The sequence below is a fragment of the Triticum aestivum genome, chromosome 1B, assembly GCF_018294505.1.
Source record: "Triticum aestivum cultivar Chinese Spring chromosome 1B, IWGSC CS RefSeq v2.1, whole genome shotgun sequence".
Lineage (NCBI taxonomy): Eukaryota > Viridiplantae > Streptophyta > Magnoliopsida > Poales > Poaceae > Triticum > Triticum aestivum.
In genome coordinates this window covers 411,567,232-411,581,313 of record NC_057795.1, presented here as the reverse complement: position 1 = coordinate 411,581,313, position 14,082 = coordinate 411,567,232, and positions in this window count along the sequence as shown.

Sequence of the window (14,082 nt, the reverse complement as noted above, 5' to 3'; positions counted from 1 at the left end):
ACTACAATAGCAAAGCTCGGGATACATCAAGATCGTGCCATAGAGGGAACACGAGAGAGAACACGAGAGAGAGAGATCAAACAGATAGCTACTGGTACATACCCTCAGCCCCGAGGGTGAACTACTCCCTCCTTGTCATGGATAGCACCGGGATGATGAAGATGGCCTCCGGTGATGGGATCCCCCTCCGGCAGGGTGCCGGAACAGGGGCCCAATTGGTTTTTGGTGGCTACAGAGGCTTGCGGCAGCGGAACTCCCGATCTATCTTCTGTTCTGGAAGTTTCAGGGTACAAGAGTATATATGGGTGCAGGGGGTACGTCGGAAGAGCTACGGGGGCCCCACGAGGCAGGGGACGTGCCCAGGGGGCGCCCCCACCCTCGTGGGCAACCCGTATCTCCCCTGACGTGCACTCCAAGTTCCCTGGGTTGCTTTCCTTCCAAAATTAACTTCTCCAGTTGATTTCGTTCCGTTTTGACTCCGTCTGATATTCCTTTCCCTCCAAACACTGAAATAGGCATAAAACAACAAATCTGGGCTGGGCCTCCGGTTAATAGGTTAGTCCCAAAAATAATATAAAAGTCGATAATAAAGCCCAATATTGCCAAAAACAGTAGATAAAGTAGCATGGAGCAATCAAAAATTATAGATACGTTGGAGACGTATCAGTGATGTGATTCGCACAAGGCTTCCCCTAAGCACTACTACAACATGACCGGAGGAGTAAAAGGTGGAGGGGGGCCGCACATGGATAAACAATGGATGTGTCTTTGGGGTGCCCCCTGCCATCGTATATAAAGGGGGAGGGGGAGGCCGACCAGCCCTAGGGGGCGCGCCTAGTGGGGAAAGGGGAAAGAGGTGGAGAGGGAGAAGGAAAGGGGGCCACACCCCCACCCTTGTCCGATTGGGATTGGCTTGGGGGGTTGCATGCCATCTCCTGTGGCCTGCCTCCTCCTCTCCACTATGGCCCATGAGGCCCATTAACTTTCCCGGGGGGTTCCAGTAACCTCCCGGTACTCCGAAAAATCCCCGAACCTCTTTGGAACCATTCCGGTGTCCGTATATAATCTTCCAATATATAAATATTTATCTCTCAACCATTTCGAGACTCCTCGTCATGTCCGTGATCTCATCTGGGACTCCTAACAACCTTCAGTCGCCAAAACACATAACTCATATAATGCATATCGTCATCGAACGTCAAGCGTGCGGACCCTACAGGTTCGAGAACTATGTATACATGAACGAGACATCTCTCCGGTTAATAACCAATAGTGGAACCTGGATGCTCATGTTGGTTCCCACATATTTTATGAAGATCTTTATCGGTCGAACTGCAGTGTCAACATATGTTATTCCCTTTGTCATTAGTATGTTACTAGCCCGAGATTCGATCGCCGGTATCCTCATACCTAGTTCAATCTCGTTACTGGCAAGTCTGTTTACTCGTTTTCTAGTGCATCATCCCGTAACTAACTCATTAGTCAGATTGCTTGCAAGGCTTCATATGATGTGCATTACCGAGAGGGCCTAGAGATACCTCTCTGATGCGCAAAGTGACAAATCCTAATCTCGATCTATGCCAACCCAACAAACACCTTCGGAGATACCTGTGGAGCATCTTTATAATACCCAATTACGTTGTGATGCTTGATAGCACACAAGGCATTCATCCAGGGTCTGGGAGTTGCATAATCTCATAGTCGGAGGAATATATATTTGACACGAAGAAAGCAGTAGCAATAAAACTGAACGATCATAATGCTAAGCTAATGGATGGGTCTTGTCCATCACATCATTCCACTAATGATGTGATCCCGTTTATCAAATGACAACTCATGTCCATGGCTAGGAAACTTAACCATCTTTGATCAACGAGCTAGTCTAGTAGAGGCATACTAGGGACACATAGTTTTGTCTATGTATTCACACATGTATCAAGTTTCCGGTTAATACAATTCTAGCATGAATAATAAACATTTATCATGAATAAGGAAATATAAAATAACAACTTTACTATTGCCTCTAGGACATATTTCCTTCAACCATCACCAACGGTCGAGTATATCAAAGAGTGAGAGCAAATCATATAGACCACGTGAGATGAGAGTTTTCCAAGAAGACTCGATAGATAGAAAGTCAACCCGTGATGAATATTAATGATCGAATTTAATTTTTGTAGTACATATATTTAAATTCAGAAGTTTAATATTTTTATTATGAACACAAGAGATGTCTGATGACGATAGGATCCCGGAGTGCGAGTACTGCTACGATGATCGAGGTTTGTGCGACAGGTTTCCTCGCCTGCAAAATGATATGTTTTTCACCGTGAAGCTGGAAGAGACCTTTGATGTTTGTACGAAACGCAACGACAAGCATTTCATCGCAATTAATATCATCCCTTGTGCTTCTTTTGTTCAACGTGAAATTTTTGGAGTTTTTTCAATTCTATTAGTACATCCCGTGCCATGCTAGACCATATGTATTGGAGAAGCTTGATTTCAAGACTTTGAGAATATGGAGACGAGGAGGGCTCACTTAAGCACTAAACATGGTTATGAGTTTCTGGATAAGCTATACAATGCGGTCAATGACTCCCATTTCGGTTGCTCTAATTGGGAAGCTCTCTGCAAGGCATATGGATTTGAGGAGGGTACTGATACGTCTGCAACGTATCTATAATTTTTTATTGTTCCATGCTATTATATTACCCCTTTTGGATGTTTATGGGCTTTATTTTACACATTTATATCATTTTTGGGACTAACCTACTAACCGGAGGCCCAGCCCGTATTGCTGTTTTTTTGCCTATTTCAGTATTTCAAAGAAAAGGAATATCAAATGGAGTCCAAATGGAATGAAACCTTCGGGAGCGTGATTTTTGGAACGAACATGATCGAGAGGACTTGGAGTGCAAGCCAAGAAGCAGCCGAGGTGGCCACGAGATAGGAGGGCGCGCCCACCCCCTCTGGGCGCGCCCCCCTGTCTTGTGGGCCCCTCGGGCGGCCACCGACGTACTTCTTCTTCCTATATAAGCCTACGTACCACAAAAACATCCAGGGAGCCAACGAAACACAATCTCCACCACCGTAACCTTCTGTATCCGCGAGATCCCATCTTGGAGCCTTCGCCGGCACTCCGCCGGAGGGGGAATCAACCATGGAGGGCTTCTACATCAACACCATAGCCCCTCCGATGAGTTGTGAGTAGTTTACCACAGACCTTCGGTTCCATAGTTATTAGCTAGATGGCTTCTTCTCTCTTTTTGGATCTCAATACAATGTTCTCCCCCTCTCTTGTGGAGATCTATTCGATGTAAAATGTTTTTGCAGTGTGTTTGTCGAGATCCGATGAATTATGGGTTTATGATCAAGTTTATCTATGATAAATATTTGAATCTCCTCTGAATTATTTTATGTCTGATTGAGTTATCTTTGCAAGTCTCTTTGAATTATCAGTTTGGTTTGGCCTACTAGATTGATCTTTCTTGCCATGGGAGAAGTGCTTAGCTATGGGTTCAATCTTGCGGTGTCCTTACCCAGTGACAGAAAGGGTTTCAAGGCACGTATTGTATTGTTGCCATCGAGGATAAAAAGGTGGGGTTTATATCATATTGCATGAGTTTATCCCTCTGCATCATGTCATCTTGCTTAATGTGTTACTCTGTTCTTTATGAACCTAATACTCTAGATGCAGGCAGGACTTGGTCGATGTGTGGAGTAATAGTAGTAGATGTAGGCAGGAGTCGGTCTACTTGTTGCGGATGAGATGCCTATATACATGATCATGCCTAGATAATCGCATAACTATTCGCTTTTCTATCAATTTCTCGACAGTAATTTGTTCACCCACCGTAATACTTATGCTATCTTGAGAGAAGCCTCTAGTGAAACCTATGGCCCCCGGGTCTATCTTTTATCGTATTTGCTTTCAATCTACTTTTATTTGCATCTTTACTTTTTGCATCTATAATATAAAATACCAAAAATATATTTATCTTATCATACTATCTCTATCAGATCTCACTTTTGCAAGTGGTCGTTAAGGGATTGACAACCCCTTTATTGCGTTGGTTGTGAGTTCTTTGTTTGTTTGTGTAGGTGTGTGGGACTTTTGAGGTGCCTCCTACTGGATTGATACATTTGTTCTCAAAAAGTGAGGGAAATACTTACGCTACTATTGTTGCATCACCCTTCCTCTTCAAGGAAAACCAACGCAAGCTCAAGACGTAGCAAGAAGGATTTCTGGCGCCGTTGCCGGGGAGGTCTTCGCTCAAGTCAAGACATACCAAGTACCCATCACAAACCCATCTCCCTCACATTTACATTATTTGCCATTTGCCTCTCGTTTCCTCTCCCCCACTTCACCCTTGCCATTTTATTTGCCCTCTCTTTCCCAATCTCCTCCTCTCTCTTTCGCTTGCCTTTTTCTGTTTGCTTGTGTGCTGGATTACTTGTTGCCATGGCGCAAGATAATACCAAATTGTGTGTTTTCTCCAATACCAATAATAATGATTTCCTTAGTACTCCGTGTTCCTCTTAATGATGAAGATCTTAAAGTTATTGATGTGTCTCCTATTAGATCCTTGTTTTGCAATATGAATCTTGATAATAATGAGACTGGAGATGAGTCAACTTTATTAAGAAAGCGTCCCAATAATTCGGAGTTTTTAGATCTTGATGCTAAATTTAGTAAAAGTGGGATTGGAGAGGTCATGACTTTAAATAGTATTGAACCCACTATCTCGGATTTCAAGGAATTTGATTACGATAATTGTTCTATAGAAGGTTGTATTTCCTTGTTGCAATCCGTTGTTAATTCTCCTCATGCTTATAGTCAAAATAAAGCTTTTACCAAACATATCGTTGATGCCTTGATGCAATCTTATGATGAAAAACTTAATTTGGAAGTTTCTATACCTAGAAAACTTAATGATGAGTGGGAACCTACTATAAAGATTAGAATTAAAGATCATGAGTGTTTTGCTTTGTGTGATTTGGGTGCTAGTGTTTCCACAATTCCAAAATTTTATTTGATATTCTAGGTTTCCATGATCTTGATGATTGCTCTTTAAATTTGCACCTTGCGGATTCCACCATTAAAAAGCCAATGGGAAGGATCAATGATGTTCTCATTGTTGCAAATACAAATTTGGTGCCCGTAGATTTTATCGTTCTTGATATAGATTGCAATTCTCTTGCCCTATTATTCTAGGTAGACCTTTCCTTAGAACGATTGGTGCGATTATTGATATGCAGGAAGGGAATATTAGATTCCAATTTCCATTAAAGAAAGGCATGGAGCACTTTCCAAGAAATAAAGTCAAATTACCTTATGAATCTATCATGCGAGCTACATATGAATTAAGTGCCAAAGATGGCACTACTTAGATCTATCTTCGCTTTTATGCCTAGCTAGCGGCGTTAAACGATAGCGCTAGTTGGGAGGCAACCCAATTTTATTTGTATTTTTTGTTTTTGTTCTTGTTTTGTAATAAATTTTCCATCTAATTTCTGTTTAGATGTGTTTTCATGCTTTAATTAGTGTTTGTGCCAAGTAGAACCTATAGGATAACCTATGATGATAGTTGATTTGATTCTGCTGAAAAACAGAAACTTTGCGCTCACGAGAAAAAGTTCAATAAATCACAGAAACGTGATTTTGCATTGATTCATTTTTATGATGATCAATAAACAAATTGTACAGGACTTCCTATTTTGGTATGATTTTTAGAGTTCCATAAGTTTGCGTTAGTTACAGATTGCTACAGACTGTTCTGTTTTTGACAGATTCTGTTTTTCGTGTGTTGTTTGCTTATTTTGATGCATCTATGGCTAGTATCGGGGGGTATGAACCATAGAGAACTTGGAATATAGTAGGTTTAACACCAAAATAAATAAATAATGAGTTCATTACAGTACCTTATGTGGTGGTTTTGTTTTCTTTCACTAATGGAGCTTATAAGATTTCCTGTTGAGTTTTGTGTTGTGAAGTTTTCAAGTTTTGGGTAAAGCTTTTATGGACTATGGAATAAGAAGTGGCAAGAGTCTAAGCTTGGGGATGCCCATGGCACCCCAAGATATTCAAGAATATCCAAAAGTCTAAGCTTGGGGATGCCCCGGGAAGGCATCCTCTCTTTCGTCTCCGTTCATTAGTAACTTTACTTGGAGCTATATTCTTATTCGCCATGTGATATGTGTTTCGCTTGAAGCGTCGTGTATTATATTAGCCTTTGATTTTTAGTTTACCACAATCATCCTTGCTGTACACACCTTTTGGGAGAAACCCACTTGATTAGAATTTGCTAGAATACTCTATGTGCTTCACTTATATCTTTTGAGCTTGATAGTTTTTGCTCTCGTGCTTCACTTATATCTTTTAGAGCACGCCGGTGGATTAATTTTGAAGAAATTGCTAGTCTCTCATGATTAACTTATATTATTTTGAGAGTCTTTTAGAACAGCATGGTATTTGATATGGTTACAAATTTGGTCCTAGAATGATGAGCATCCAAGTTGGGTATAATAAAAACTATCATAGGAAGTGAATTGGATGCTATGATCAATTTGTTGCTTGATAATTGTTTTGAGATATAAAGGTAGTAATGTTAGGGTCATGCTAGTGGATAATTATGAAATTGAGAAATACTTTTGTTGAAGTTAGCAAGTCCCGTAGCATGCACGTATGGTAAAAGTTGTGTGAAAAATTTGTTGCATGAGGTGCTCTTTTGATTGTCTTCCTTATGAGTGGCAGACGGGGACGAGCGATGGTCTTTTCCTACCAATCTATCCCTCTAGGGGCATGCGTAGTAGTAGTTTGCTTCAAGGGCTAAGTATACTTTTGCAATAAGTATATGAGTTCTTTATGACTAATGTGAGTCCATGGATATACGCACAGCCATCCTTCCACTTTGCTAGCCTCTATAATACCACGCATCTTTCCCCGGTATCATGAACCCATTATTTACCTTCCTCAAAACATCCACCATACCTACCTATTATGGCATTTCCATAGCCACTCCGAGATATATTGCCATGCAACTTTCCATCGTTCCGTTTATTATGACACGTTTCATCATTGTCATATTGCTCTTTGCATGATCATGTAGTTGACATCGTATTTGTGGCAAGGCCACCTTCATAATTTTCGTACATGTCGTTGTTGATTCATTGCATACCCCGGTACATCGCCGGAGGCATTCATATAGAGTCATATTTTGTTCTAGCTTTGAGTTGTAATTCTTGAGTTGTAAATCCATAAAAGTGTGATGATCTTAATTATTAGAGCATTGTCTCGATGAGGAAAGGATGATGAAGACTATGATTCCCCCACAAGTCGGGATGAGACTTCGGACTTTACAAAAAAAAGGCCAAAAAGAAAAAAAAGGCCAAAGAAAAAAAAGGAAAAAAAAAGAAAAAGAAAAAAGAAAAAATGAGAGAAAAAGAGAGAAGGGACAGTGCTACTATCTCTTTTTCCACACTTGTGCTTCAAACTAGCACCATGATCTTCATGATAGAGAGTCTCCTATGTTATCACTTTCATATACTAAATGGGAGTTTTTTTTTTCATTACAGAACTTGGCTTGTATATTCCAATGGTGGCCTTCCTCAAAATGCCCTAGGTCTTCGTGAGCAAGCGAGTTGGATGCACACCCACTTAGTTCTTTTTGTCGAGCTTTCATATATTTATAGCTCTAGTGCATCCGTTGCATGTCAATCCCTACTCACTCACATTGATATCTATTGATGGGTATCTCCATAACCCGTTGATACGCCTAGTTGATGTGAGACTATCTTCTCCCTCTTTTCGTCCTCACAACCACCATCTTTTACCACCCAAGTGCTATGTCCATGGCTTACGCTCATGTATTGCGTAAGAGTTGAAAAAAGCTGAAGCGCGTTCAAAAGTATGAGACAATTGATCGGCTCGTCATCGGGGTTGTGCATGATGGGAGTATTTTTGTGTAATGAAAATGAAGCATGGCCTAACTATATGATTTTGTAGGGATAAGCTTTCTTTGGCTATGCCATTTTGATAGGACATGATTATTTGTTAGTATGCTTTGAAGCATTATTATTTTTATGTTTTATAAGCTTTTATCTTGAATCATTTGGATCTGACCATGCATGCCACAATACAGAAAATTACATTGAGAATTATGCTAGGTAGCATTCCACATCAAAAATTCTGTTTTTATCATTTACCTACTCGAGGACGAGCAGGAATTAAGCTTGGGGATGCTTGATATGTCTCCAACGTATCTATAATTTTTTATTGTTCCTTGTCATTATATTACCCCTTTTGGATGTTTATGGGCTTTATTTTACACATTTATATCATTTTTGGGACTAACCTATTAACCGGAGGCCCAGCCCGTATTGCTGTTTTTTTTGCCTATTTCAGTATTTCAAAGAAAAGGAATATCAAACGGAGTCTAAATGGAATGAAACCATCGGGAGCGTGATTTTTGGAACGAACGTGATCCATAGGACTTGGAGTGCAAGCCAAGAAGCAGCCGAGGCAGCCACGAGATAGGAGGGCGCGCCCACCCCCTTTGGGCGCGCCCCCCAGTCTTGTGGGCCCCTCGTGCGGCCACCGATGTACTTCTTCTTCCTATATAAGCCTACGTACCCCGAAAACATCCAGGGAGCCAACAAAACACAATCTCCACCACCGTAACCTTCTGTATCCGCGAGATCCCATCTTGGAGCCTTCGCCGGCGCTCCGCCGGAGGGGGAATCGACCATGGAGGGCTTCTACATCAACACCATAGCCCCTCCGATGAGTTGTGAGTAGTTTACCACAGACCTTCGGGTCCATAGTTATTAGCTAGATGGCTTCTTCTCTCTTTTTGGATCTCAATACAATGTTCTCCCCCTCTCTTGTGGAGATCTATTCGATGTAAACTCTTTTTGCGGTGTGTTTGTCGAGATCCGATGAATTGTGGGTTTATGATCAAGTTTACCTATGATAAATATTTGAATCTCCTGTTAATTCTTTTATGTATGATTGAGTTATCTTTGCAAGTCTCTTCGAATTATCAGTTTGGTTTGGCCTACTAGATTGATCTTTCTTGCCATGGGAGAAGTGCTTAGCTTTGGGTTCAATCTTGCGGTGTCCTTAACCAATGACAGAAAGGGTTGCAAGGCACATATTGTATTGTTGCCATCGAGGATAAAAATATGGGGTTTATATCATATTGCATGAGTTTATCCCTCTACATCATGACATCTTGCTTAATGCGTTACTCTGTTCTTTATGAACTTAATACTCTAGATGCGTGCAGGAGTCGGTCGATGTGTGGAGTAATAGTAGTAGATGTAGGCAGGAGTCGGTCTACTTGTTGCGGACGTGATGCCTATATACATGATCATGCCAAGATAATCTCATAACTATTCGCTTTTCTATCAATTGCTCGACAGTAATTTTTTCACCAACCGTAATACTTATGCTATCTTGAGAGAAGCCTCTAGTGAAACCTATGGCCCCGGGTCTATCTTTTATCGTATTTACTTTCAATCTACTTTTATTTGCATCTTTACTTTTCGCATCTATAATATAAAATACCAAAAATATATTTATCTTATCATACTATCTCTATCAGATCTCACTTTCGCAAGTGGTCGTGAAGGGATTGACAACCCCTTTATTGCGTTGGTTGTGAGTTCTTTGTTTGTTTGTGTAGGTGTGTGGGACTTTTGTGGAGCCTCCTACTAGATTGATACCTTGGTTCTCAAAAATTGAGGGAAATACTTACGCTACTATTGCTGCATCACCCTTTCCTCTTCAAGGAAAACCAATGCAAGCTCAAGACGTAGCAGGTACGCAAATAAGATTTGATATTTGTCCTGAAGATTATGATGATGATGATGATAATATCAACATTTGGGTGGATGTGGATATGCCTCCAGTTTTGTCTAGATGTGAGTTTCTCAAACTAATTTGTTCAGTTAAATGATTTATATTGTTAATTTAAAACTATTTGGTGTTCATCAGTACTAAACTTATTTATTTATAATTGTCAGCTTATTTCTTATCTTCATGTAATACTCGAAAGGCAGTAGACAACACATACTACAGCTATGACTCCGAGCTTAATTGTGAGGAGAAATGTTATCTTGTCTTATTCATACATGATGTTGAGGCCTATAAAACCAATCACTCTATCAACCCAAATTTTACTACATACATGCCACTAGTCCACAAATTGTTGATGGTAACTTGATTGCCAAAAATTTGGTAAGATTTGGTAATGATGGTAACTTGATTGCATACATTCTTCTTAAGTACACTACGTTGCTAACTAATATGTTACTATTACGATTTTCAACAGATGCTCCCGAAGGAGGTTGTGCCTGACATGATGTTTATCGAAGGTGATATGCATATGGTTAGCTTACGACCAACTCCTTCCAAGGCTTACCACAGTGCATACTTGATTTCTTCAAACGATGGAAGGCTCAAAATCAAAGAATGGAGCAAAGTGATGAATGAACATACACAACAAATTAGAGACAACATGAATGTGCGTAAGCCACAAGTAGAAGATATATTTATCTCCATTCTCCATTATGGAGATAGACCGGTTTATCTGTTTTATGGTATTTTACCTAGTTGAGAGGAGTAGGTTCTATGTATTAAGAACAATTAGTTAGTGTTGATTTTGACTATGATGATGATGAGAAGTTGTTATTATGTGCTACAATGTGTTTTTGAGTACTATGATGATGACGAGGAGGAGTTATTATTATGAGTAGTGACCAAGTTTTTATGTGATGTCTCATGGACAAAAATGATGATGATCAAGAGTTGTTATATGACAATGATGTGTTATGATGATAAGTTGTTAATGATATTATGATGATGGTGAGTTATTATATCATTGGGTGAAAGAACCGCTAATTAATTTCAAGTGGACGCTAATTCAACTTGGTCACTTTGGATTCATCCACATGAATTTAATTCGTGGTTCTTTCACCTAATGATGTAATAACTCATTATGATGTAATAAAAATCTCTAAATTGCTATTCTATAAATACCACATAAAATAAAAAAGAAATAGAATATGTAATAATAGTAGTAGCGCGGGTACAGCGGCGCTGCTAGTAACTACCAGTAGTGCGTTCTTAAAATGACGCTACTGCTAAGTAGGCATGGCAGTAGCGCGGGGTAACCAACGCTACCGCTAGAGTTTAGTTGTAGCGCCATAGCAGTAGCGCTACTGCTAGCCCGAAAACGGGCGCTACTGCTAGGCTTTTCCCAAGTAGTGGTGTCTTGCGGTGGATCCGGCTGCAAGGACAAACCCGTCGGCTGAGATGCCCTTGTCCACGAGGCGAAGGCAGACGACAACGAGGAGCTCACCGTCCGCATCGCGCTGCAGCGGACAGAAGTGGATATGGGGTAGTTCGAGCTCTGCTCCATCCCCCTAAGGGAAAGAGGGCGGCATGGAGATGGTGATCTCCGATGCTCGCGTCTGTCGTCATTAATATTTTAGTTAGTTTCTGATTTCTAATCTATGTCTGTTTGATCATACGAAGTGCCTATTTTGTTTCGATGAATTGTGGGTTATGCATGTTTCTATGTTGATCTATGTCTTGAATGTTTTTCTACATACACTCTCACGTTATGTGTATAACATGGATTTGGGGGTGGGGGATATGATGTGCTGGTTGTGGATGCGGAAATTCAAGGAATTATTGATCACTCCCACGGACACATTTAGATGCTCTTACCGGCTTAAATTCACTTTGGTGTGCTGTACCATTCAGATATTAATGTATAACTGCTTCATATGCAATCTAAAAAAACTATGTATGCGCACCACGTATCCAACCCCATTCAGACAAATAATAATATTAATATGTGTTAAAAAGACAAATAATATATATACGACACTTCCAGCTTACACGTCACCCACTTATGCAGGTGGCCTTGGATGCCTCCCGTGTATAAAAATGTGCCGCCTAAGTTTATGATATCCAAGATACAAAAATATAATTTCCACTATTAAATCTAAAATTTTGCTAAAAGTCCAATTCCGTTGGAACTTAAATGTGTTAGTATTTTTTCTTAAACATAATACAGACGCATACGCTCATATAGACATACGTACATATACTTATCTCTATGAACATGCACGCACGCCCCTTATAAGCATTTTTGAGGGACTGAGAGCATATACAACCACAATTACCAAATTTCGGTCCCCAAACGCCCGCGGACGTGCATGGGCGCGTCCACGGGCAATGATCGGACAACCCACAAAATTGCTCCTCCACAACAGGATGCTGATAACCCACAAGTATAGGGGATCGCAATAGTTTTCGAGGGTAGAGTATTCAACCCAAATTTATAGATTTGACACAAGGGGAGCCAAAGAATATTTGAATATATTAGGAGTTTAGTTGTCAATTCAACCACACCTGGAGATTAATTATCTGCAGCAAGGTGATTAGTAGCAGAGTAATATGATAGTTTTGATGATAGCAACAGTAGCAATGGTAACAGTAACAGTCATAGCAGTGATTTTGTAGCAGTAACGATAGCAGTAGCAATAGTAACTTAGGAAGAACAATATATGATAAATTCGTAGGCATTGGAACGGTGACTCGTTGGATGATATTCATCATACGACAGTTATAACCTAGGGCAATACGGAACTAGCTCTAGTTCATGAATTTAATGTAGGCATGTATTCCGTAAATAGTCATACGTGCTCATGGAAAGAACTTGCATGACATCTTTTGTCCTACCCTCCACTGGCAGCGGGTTGCTATTGGAAACTAAGGGATATTAAGGCCTCCTTTTAATAGAGAACCGGAACAAAGCATTAGCACACAGTGAATACATGAACTCCTCAAACTACGGTCATTGCCGGGAGTGGTCCCGACTATTGTCACTTCGGGGTTACCAGATCATAACACGTAGTAGGTGACTACAACTTGCAAGATTGGATCTAGAACATTGATATAATGGTGATAACAAAACTCCGATCTGAAATCATGGCACCCAGGCCCAAAGTGACAAGCATTAAGCATGGCAAAGTCATAGCAACATCAATCTCAGAACATAATGGATACTAGGGATCAGGCCCTAACAAAACTAACTCGATTACATGATGAATCTCATCCAACTCCTCACCGACCAGCGAGCCTACGAAGGGATTACTCACTCCCGGTGGGGAGCATCATGGAATTGGTGATGGAGATGTGTTGGTGATGACGAAGATCGAAGACCCCTCTCTGGAGCCCCAAACAGACTCCAGATCTGGCCTCCCGATGAAGAACAAGAGAAGATGGTGGCTCCTTCTCGTGAAACGTGATAATTCTTTCTCCTTGATTTTTCTGGAATAATGTGATTTTATAGCATCGATTTCAGGGTCAGCGGGGCCACCAGGTGGGCAGCACCCACCTGGGCATGCCTGGGGGGCAGGCGCGCCGTGGTGGGTTGTGCCAACCCAGGTGCCCCCCCTCAGGTACCACTTGGCTCCATAAATTCTCTTTTATTGATATAAAAAAATCCTCTCAAAGTTGTGTTCCATTCTGAGAACTTTTATTTCTGCACAAAAACAACACCATGGTAGATATGCTGAAAACAGTGTCAGTCTCGGGTTAGTTTCATTCAAATGATGCAAATTAGAGTCGAAAACAAGAGGAAAAGCGTTAGGAAAAGTAGATACGTATGTATCAACTCCCCCAAGCCTAAACCTTTGCTTGTCCTCAAGCAATTCAGTTGATAAACTAAAAGTGAAAAATAAAAACGTTTACGAACTCTTTTGCTCTTGTTTTATAAATAAGCTTAAACAACACCCAGGTTTTCAGCAAGGATTATAACTAACCATGTTAACAATGACTCTCAAAAATTATATTAACTCATATCAATGACATAATCAACTAGAGAGCAATAATAAGATATCTCAAATAGCAACACGTTGTCAAAACAACCATGATATAATATGACAATAGTGGTATCCCGCTAGCCCTTTCTAAGAACGCAAAACATAAATGCAGAGCACTGATACATCTCCAACGTATCTATAATTTTTGATTGTTTCATGCTATTATATTACTAGTTTTTGTTG